Raw genomic sequence first — 10,077 nt, forward strand, 5'->3', positions numbered from 1 at the left:
TGAGTTGTCTGGAAGCATATGCTATGACTCTGCCTTCTTGCATAAGAACTCAGCCAATACCAATTCCAGATGCATCACAATAGATATCAAATGGCCTCTCGATATCAGGTTGTGCTAATACTGGTGTAGTTGTCAACAACTTCTTCAATGTTTGAAAGGCCTCTTCACATTCTATTGACCATACAAACTTAGTTTGATTTTTCAGCAATCCAGTAATTGGCTTCGCAATTCTGGAGAAGTCAGGGATAAACCGATGGTAATACCCTGCCAACCCCAGGAAGCTACGAACTTGATGAACAGTTGTAGGTGCTTTCCAATTAAGGACTTCTTCTACCTTGCTCGGATCAACAGCTATACCTTCAGCAGATAGCACATGACCCAGAAATTGTACTTCCTCTAACCAAAATGCACATTTGCTGAATTTGGCATATAGTTGGTGATCTCTTAATCTTTGTAGAATAATACGGAGATGTTCTGCATGTTCCTCTTTGCTCTTAGAGTAGATAAGAATGTCATCAATAAACACCATGACAAACTTATCCAACTCAGGCATGAAAACTGAGTTCATTAGGTACATGAAATGAGCCGGGGCATTGGTCAGCCCAAAAGACATGACTAGATACTCATATAGTCCATATCGGGTAGTAAACGCTGTCTTTGGCACATCTTCACGTCTGATCTTAATCTGGTGGTAGCCTGATCTTAAGTCTATCTTTGAGAATACCTTAGCTCCCGCAAGTTGATCAAAAAGTAAATCAATTCGGGGTAAGGGATATTTGTTCTTGATGGTGACTTCATTTAATGGCCTATAGTCAACACATAACCTTAAGGTCTGGTCCTTCTTTTTCACGAAAATGGCAGGACATCCCCAAGGTGATGAACTGGGTTGAATGAAACCCTTGTCTAACAACTCTTGTAGTTGCATTTTTAATTCTGCTAATTATTTTTGGTGGCATCCTATATGCTCTTCTGGACACTAGTGCTGTCCCTGGTTTCAGGTCAATTCTGAACTCTACATCTCGGTCTGGTGGCAGACCAGGCAGATCATCGGGAAAGACATCCGTAAACTCACATACCACTGAAATTTCCTCGGCTCCTTCAACAATAGTTGCACAGACTGTCTCCACTGTACTCTTAGGAAAAGGAAGTTGGATGAGAAGTTGGGTTTTGCTGTTAGGTGCATTTACCCTTATTGTTCTACACAGGACATCTATGATAGCCCCGTGTTGAGTTAGCCAGTTCATACCAAGGATCACATCTATATCTTGATCCTTTAATATCAGCATATTGGTAGGGAACTCATAACCTCCCAAATCAATAGGTACATGCTAAACTACCTCCCTTGTACAGATTCGTCCCCCAGGCGACTGTATATGATAGGGTTCTTTTGTTTCCCCAATAGCTATCCCATGCTTCACAACAAATGTACGATTGATGAATGTATGGGATGCACCAGAATCAAATAAGGTAATTGCAGGATGCTTAGCAATGGGAAACATACCCATCATAACTAGTTCTCCTTCTGGAATAGATTCCACTTGCGTATAGAATATCCTCCCAGTTTTCTTCTCAGCCGGACCCTTTTGATGGTTCTGAACATTGCCCTTGTACTGATTTTGAGCTTGATTAACAGGGGCTTTGGTTGCATCAGGATTGTTCTTCCTAGGATACGGACATTCTCAGGAAAAATGCCCGGGTTTACCACAATTATAGCATGGAAAATTGTGATTCTGGGGAGTAGCATTGCGGTTTGCATTATTTGTATTGTTCTGCTGCTGCGGTGCTTGATGAGTATAAGGCGTATTAGTTGCAGGGCGAATGAAGATTTGCCGCCTGCTTTGGCCTTGTTGTGGGAGAAATGGCGTACGGCCATGATTCTGAGGATGGTATACTATCTTCTGACGCTTGCCACTTGATGATCCAGAAGCAAATATTTTCTTCTTCTTCGCCTCTTTGTGTCGGCGGTAATTCTCTTCCGAAGCGATAGCAATGTTGATGGTCTCATGGTAAGTTGCATTACCACAGGTTGCCATCATTGTCTGAAGTTTAGTGTTCAAGCCTCGAAGAAAATGATTCTTTTTCTTCCTGTCCGTATTCACATACTCAATAGCATATTGAGACAGGTGGTTGAAATGCCCAACATAATGCATCACCGGGTGCTCCCCTTGCTTAAGAGCCAAGAACTCTTCCAACTTCATGGTCATCACACCATCTGGAATATAATGTGCCCTGAAGGCATCCTTGAACTCTCTAGTTGATTTGGTGACCAACAGGCTGTACTGCTACCAAATTTGCCCACCAGGCACCAGTAGCTCCTCGGAGTTGCTGTTCCGCAAACCTTGGTTTTTGAACCTCAGTACAGTGGATCAGCTCAAACTTTTGCTCTATTGTCCTAAGCCAATCATCAGCTTCTAAAGGTTCGTCTGCCTTAGAGAATATAGGCGGACGTGTGTCAGTAAAATCCACATAGGTTGACTCATCATTTCCATTATTATGACGGCCACGATTAGGGTATGGTGCCTGCTGGTTCTGCGCCAACTCCCTTAATAGCCTGGCATTCTCTGTCGTTGCGTTGACGAGTGCGGCTATGGCATCTGCCATAGTCGAGGGCATTGGTGGAGGATTTGGGCACTCATCATCGTCGTGCGAGCCACTAGCACCAGTTCGGGTGATAGGACAAGGCATCTGTTAGAGAAACACATTTACTTACATTATTCTTTATTGAAAGCTTTTAAAAGGTTGCATACTACAAAGGGTTCTTATTTATATTACATGTCTTGTATCCCACAAGACAACCCTGGTTTTCTAGGAAAGCAGTAAAGGAACTACTACTACTCCAAACTTTCAGTCTTCGGCATCCGTGCTCGTATCGGACGAAACCTCATCTTCATCTGAGAAGTACACTAACTCCTCAGGGTCCTCCTCCTCTTCTTTATTCTCGACTTCTCCTAGAGCTACAATCATTTCTTCATCGGTAACTTCACCATCCCCATGAGGAGGATGAAGTTGAGCATACAGCATATGGACATTCTCATGAAGAATGGCATTGTCCATCTCTAGATCTTCTACGTAGAACTCCAACTCATTGACGCGTTCATTGGCCGCATCTTCTCATGTCCAGGCTTCATTCCGTAGCTCCATGGTCATGGTGATACCCCTTTGCATTTCCGCCAACTCCTCTTGATCTTTGGCATGAGCTCGACGAAGAGTGTTGAGCTCCTTGTTAAGGTTCTCGACGTTGGCGGGGTTGCTTGAAGATCCTTCCTCTCCTAGGTTATTGGAACTTCCTTCACCAAGCTCGTGATTTCTTGGTGCCAATTGGTGACGAGGGACTCCATGAGGTCCGGTGGACTTGCGTGCGGTTTTCTTGGTCTTTGCCATAGCCTGAAGAATTTAGGGTAGGACTATAAGAATAGCTTGAGGATAACGGAGGTTAGCAAGAATGGGATTGACATTACTTACCCAACCATTATTAAGGGGAATTATAATGCAAGGTGCTCAAGCATGATGCATGAATCGATCTTACGAATCTACGTACAAAAGATTAATATAATCATCAGTACTAGATTTTCATAATACATAGGACAAACCTAATCATATTATCCGCCACCAACTTTTCAAATAAGTTAGGATCGAGTCTAGATCAAAGGTAAGAAGAAAGAAATTTAAACTTTAAAATATCAAGTTTACTTTCTTTGATCCAAATCATTTTGAAGGTTTTCTAAAGTAACCTACAATGATCTTAGATGGGAACTGCTCTGATACCAGCTGTGGCAGAACCTCCTAAGGAATTGGGCCCACATGAACCTATCGTTGTCTTAACAGACCTCGGATAGCGTACATGAGTTCCCAACAACTCAACAGGTCTGTCGGGTGTCCTCGGGAAACCCGAATCATCCACGTTTCTCTTTTCAAACAGGATCCCAATCACAGTCATTGCAGATTACAACAGTTTATTCAAATATATACCAGAGTAAAAGATAACGGAAGTCTTAAGATAACATAGTTACAAACCAGTTGTTTTCAAACTTACAATACCAAAAGTGTCATACAACCATAGTAGCGGGATAATATTACATTAACTTTATTTATCATACAAACTAGTGCCTTGTCCAAAGGCCATTCATTACTCCTCATCATCGTTGACTTCAAACACTGACATGCAGCAGGGACCAAAACAAGCCTGCGCATGCGACTCACCTGCAACAAGGGTTAACAAACCCTGAGTACAAAGGTACTCAACAAGACTAACCCGATGTAACGGGGTGTAAGACTTTAGAGATGCAGGGGTTTGGGACAAGGTAAGGATATAGCAAAATTCAAGTCCTTTGCCAAAAGCTTACTATATTTACCCTATTCTCAAATTTTTACCCCTAAGTCCTTTTAGTTCTTTATCTCAAACTGAATGTACATTTTCCATATTTCATTCCTTCTCATTCCATTCTTTTTCTCATATTTTAGTAATTCACCAGTCCTGCATTGCTTCTGTAATGAATCGAGTCTCCATATCCACGGAGCACCAGCAATTCGAATTGATTCAAGTCCCAGCTGGGGATTCCTTATCACACGACATATGTAGAACTTAATCTTGCATATATCAACCTCGCTACCGGATCCTCCTATACTAAGCCGTCTCCACGCCACCCGAGAGCACAGCACACCTCAAATCCGGCCACATTCCAGCCACGAGGGTACACGCTACTCCCGCCATCTCTCCACTCCCAGTGCGTGGGCATTCGTCTTAGTATCGGATTAGCTGAAGTAGGCTTACCAGAGTATGTGACCAGTACTACAAAGTGTCTCGTTCAGAAGATCCACAATGAGTGGCCTTTAAGCGACATAGTCGGTAACATTACCCAACATTCAAGATAAGTCATCCGACTAGTCTCTAATTCATTCTACATTCTTTCTTTCTTTGGCCAGTATGCCATCTTTGATTGTATTGAAACTTTTACTTTGAAAGCCTACCATAAAGCATACTAAGCACACTACGCCTTTATAAATGAAAACATCGTCAAGGATGGTAAACAATTATCAAGGTAGGTAATGCATCAAGTAGGTAACATTTGAATTAAACAACTTAATGCAATAAGTAACATAGGTGATAAACTTTTCAAAGTAAATAAGGTAAGGGCTTAATGCATAAACCGGGGCTTGCCTTCATTGACGATCTCAGGTTCCGGATCAGTACCACAATTATCAAATCCCGTGACAACTGGGGATTCTTCCAGAACTTGCTCAACTAGAATCGTTTCATTCTCGGGTTCTACACGAAATGATAACATATGCTTTAACATGATGATAATGTAAACATGATGCTTTCACGGTACATGAAATGTAAAAACACCCGCAAATGATTTTATTTCACGGTACAGTTGCAAGCCAACAAAACCAACTTGCAATCCTACCATTAAGAACCATACATGTGACTTGACTAAATGGATCTTGGAACCCTACTAGTCACAAAACATGACCAAAACAAGATCCAACACTAATCAAACATTTAGGGCTTGCCTTTATTTATTTTTGAATTAATTTGGAATTAAGCCCCAAAATGAACTTGTTCCAAATGACCTGAAATTTTTATGTAAGCTTCCTTATGACAAATTAGTGTACCAAAACAAATTTCATAATTTTTGGAATTATACAGTGACCTACAAAAATCATGGAAATTACATTTTTCAGTTAATGGACTGAATATTTGAACATTCAAAATTTATCCAAATTTCAAATTTCAAATTTTTAAATCATACTAGAACATGTACAGAAGCTACACAAAAATTTTCAGAATTTTTGGAGCCATGATTATTTTTCTACAAATTTCCAAAGTTTCAGCACTATTCACAAATTCAGAAAATAAAAATCAGCACTGTTCTTCTTCCTCACTCGCACTGACAGGCTGACCCCACTGTCAGTGACTCAAGCAACCACGGCGGCGCTACCCTCACTGACCGGCCACAAAACGCGCCGGTGGTGACTCTCCGGTGAGACGGTCTGCTCCTACATGATCTACACCAAGCCGCGCATCTATCCCAAGCCTCAGAACCGAAAAGGGCACACCGGAGGGAACTCGACGCCGGCCATGGCGGCTCGGACCCGACGGCGGTCGATGTAACTAGGGCTACGACGCAGTAGAGTCAAAGGAAGAGTGAGCAACACGCTCAGGAGCTCACCGTGATCACGATGATGTGCTTGGTGCAGGCGGAGACGTACGGAATCGCCCTGGCCACGGTGAGGTGGGTTGCGGCGGAGCTTCAGCCGGCTCCGAAGAAGATGACGTCGCGCGGTGGTACTGATCGGCTAGAAGCGAGGCGAGCAGGTCAGGAATGAGCGGCAGGGTAAGGCGGAGCTGCTGGCCAACGCAATTGGCTTGAGGTGGTCCGACGAGGATGAATTGGGCAATCGCGGCGATGTCACCGGCGGCGAACAGTCGACGGGAAAACTCCGATTGACGACGATGTACTCCTATTTATAGCAAGCTTGAGGGCGTACGGTGATGACAGCACACGGGCAAACTCGCCACGGAGGTTTGGGCGTGTCACTACGCGTGAAAGCGGTGAAATCCGATCGGCGGTGAACTCCGCGTGGCACCGGCGGCAAGCATAGAGGTGGAGTTGATTTTTTTGAAATAATTACAGAACTGCCACTGCTTCCATTTTTCAAATTACTCCCAAATTTTCTAAAGAAGTTGAAAATCTCCAAAAATGAAAGTTGTTCAATTTTTCAAACTCTACAACTTTGCTTCTAGAAATATTTTCAAATTCTGCCTCCATTTTGAAATTTGAATTTGGGGTACATTTGAGCATTTGAATCATTTCAAAATTACTCCAAATTTTATATGTAAACTTGAAAAACTTTGAATACCAAAGTTGATCTACATAAAATAATCTCCAACTTTGCTTTTTGCCTCAACCCCAAATTCCTCATGGATTTTGAATTAGTCAAAAGGGGCAAAAAGGACTTTTATAAATTGAATATGAATTCAAATTTGATTTGTCTTCCTTTTACTGAGATTTTGATTTTTGACCAGTAACATGGCCCATTAGGATTATTTGAGTCAAAGGACATATGACCTCACATGATCACATGAAATTTAACCCTTGTGGTCATGATCTGTATTTAGGGTTTTTGAAACACATCACATGAAATAACAACATTATAAAATAAACCTTATTTAGTGAATGCATTCAAAACTTTATACTATATTAATGCTTTGCAATGCACTTGATGACATGTCAAATTTTAGTATTAGGTCAAACCACCAGAGGTGTTATAGTAACACCAAGGGTGTTACACTTGAGAACGAGGAAATGGTCGAAAGAGACCCAAAGCCTTTGTGGCAACCTCAACAACGTGGACATAGGCAAGCCTTGGTGGTGAGCTGAACCACGGGATAAATCCTTGTGTCATCTTGTGCTTGTGTTGCTACACTTGTGTTCTTGTTGTTGTTGAGGTGATTTCTAGGATTAAGGCCGATCTACTTGTGTGTGATGTTCCCACCACTTTTAACTGTCGATCTGTGATCTACTACCTTGCGGGAAGCTAAGAAATATCCCCGATCTAAATTTCGTTGGATAGATTCAGCAGTGCAGTGCTCTCAGAGCGGCAGTACCGCGGATGAATTTGATTTCGGTTTAAGTTGAATTTTTGCAGGCCTATTCACCCCCCTCTAGGCGTACCAGAGATCCTACAATGTAGTTTTCTCTATGTACTTGGACATAGAAAAAGAAGACCGAATTACAATTTAGAACCGATGGAGTAGAACCCTGCCAATGAAAAGGAAGAACAAATTACAATTTAGAATGGATGGAGTAGAACCCTGCCAATGCACCAACCTGGAAATAGTGCAGCGGAGCTCCTCAGTCAGCCCCAGTAGTGCAGCATCAGTACTGAACGATTGAGAAAGAAAGACAAAAGTGCCAGCTATACCTTGGTCTAACAGGTTGTTTCCTACGTCTTCCTACAGGCTACATGTCCATCTCAATTTGCAGTACGCAGGCATTGAGTTGCCATCAAGCGTAATGACGAGGAACTCGTTGCTGGACAGACAGCGTGGTGCTTGTGGGCTGTGGCCTACTACTACTTGCGTGAACTGCCGGTCGACTTCACCCCTGGTTGAACGAAGAAGACTATGGTTGGGGCCTGATGGCGAAATTTTTTGCAAAATGCACTGTAGCACTTTTTTTGTTGTTATTTGGCAATTAGTGTCTAATCATAGTCTAATTAGGCTTAAAAGATTCGTCTCGTGAATTTCGTCTAAACTGTATAATTAGTTTTATTTTTTATTTATATTTAATGTTTCATGCATGCATCCAAAGATTCGATGTAACGGGGAATCTTGAAAAATTTTGCAAAATTTTCTGGAACTAAACTGGACCTTGGAGGAAGACGACCAAATTCAATGAATCCATCCACCCCTTCTGCCATTATTGCCCAACAGACCCTCATATGCAATCTTACTGGTTAGTGGGAAATTCAAAGTATCCATGTTGGCATGTGTTGTGCCAATGCCGTCGTTTCCCTGAACCGCTAATTTAAGTAACATTACACTTCTATCGGTTTCCCTCTGAAAACATCTCTTCGAGAAATCGAATTGAATCCATGCATGCCAAACGGGTACATATTGATGGATGAGAACAGGTTAAAAATGACAACTGCCTGCAGCACAACCCCGCGTCGTCTCTAGAGGCGACTCGGGGGCCAACCAGCCGCCGCCGCCCAAGCCCGCTAGAGGCCATCCTTCTGGCCGCCGCCGCTGCTCCATCCGGCATGCGGCGGCTGCGGCCCGCGGGGGTGCTGCTCAAAAAGGCTGACCCCGCAGCTGCCTCTCCTTCCCTCGCCCTCCCACTTCCTCTCCTCCCCCCGCCCCTCGCCATCCCCAAGTTCCCTCGCGGCCAACGGCGCCCCTAGCCAGCGGTGTGACCCACGTCAGCGCCGGATCTACCTGCCCTAGCTCCGGCTCTGGTCCATCTGTGTGTCGGCGGTCCGGTCGATCTGTGGGATGGCCGCCGGCAGGTCCGGTGGATGGGGCCGCCGCCGCCGTAGATCCAGCCAGCAGCGACGCGTCGGCGCCTGATCTGCCTATCTCTGCTCCGGCTCCGGTCGATCTGTGATGCGCCGTCGGTATCCGCGCCGCCCGTGGTCCGGACGATACGTAGGGGCCGCCAGTTGCGGGGCCGGCAGATGGGGCCACCACAGCAGCAGTTCCTACCCGTAGCGGGATGGCCACGTAGGTGGTGCTGGGCTCATTCTGGCTGCCCCCAATCCACTGCCTCCTTTCATTTGAGGCCAGATCTGGCTGCTCCACGTGGCGTGGCTTATGCGATCCCCTCGTGGCGTGGGCGTGAGCGTCGGTGCCGGCGCCGCCATCCCCAGGATCTGCTGGCGGTCTTGGCCGCCGGCATCATCCGCGTCCCCACGACGCCCTGCATAGGGTCGTGGCCAGCGTGGGCTCGGGGGGGCGGTGGGCTCGGGCAGCGGCTCCTGCGACGGTTCCTGTTTCTTTGTGGAGGAGGTGGCCTGCCGAGGGGGCTGCCCTCGAATGCTTGGTGTTTTGGGCAAAAGTTTAGCCCGGTTTTGACCGGGCTGACGACGGTGATGCCTCATTGAAGAACCCCACCCTTCGGTCATTGATGATGCCGGATTCTAGGCGTAAGCCCCGCCTTAGAAGGCCCTAAGGCCAGCGGTAGTGGCATCCTCAGTGCTACCCTTGGGCGTCACCCCCTTCCAGAAGGCGTCGCTGAAAAATCACTTGCTGCTCGTCGTTTCCTCCCCATGGCCCCCTTACTCGTCGGAGCCTGCTTGCCCCCGCCATCCGTGGTTCCTACAGTGTCGTCGGCTACTGGTGGAGTTCCTCGCTGTGCATGCGTGTGCCTATGTTCTTCCTCGCAATGGGCTGTCCTGAAGTTCGCAACCTTGTCGCCATCGTTTGACTTTTGTAGCGGATACTTTGCCGCTACCGTTTTTCTCCAAGGACGGATGCTTGGCCGTCATTGGTTTCTCTGGTGGATGCTTTGCCGCCATTGTCGCGGGTCTCCTCTCTGACAGATGCTTTGCTGCCGACAGTGTGATGGCCGT

This window comes from Miscanthus floridulus, chromosome 10, assembly GCF_019320115.1.
Source record: "Miscanthus floridulus cultivar M001 chromosome 10, ASM1932011v1, whole genome shotgun sequence".
NCBI classification, from domain to species: Eukaryota; Viridiplantae; Streptophyta; class Magnoliopsida; order Poales; family Poaceae; genus Miscanthus; species Miscanthus floridulus.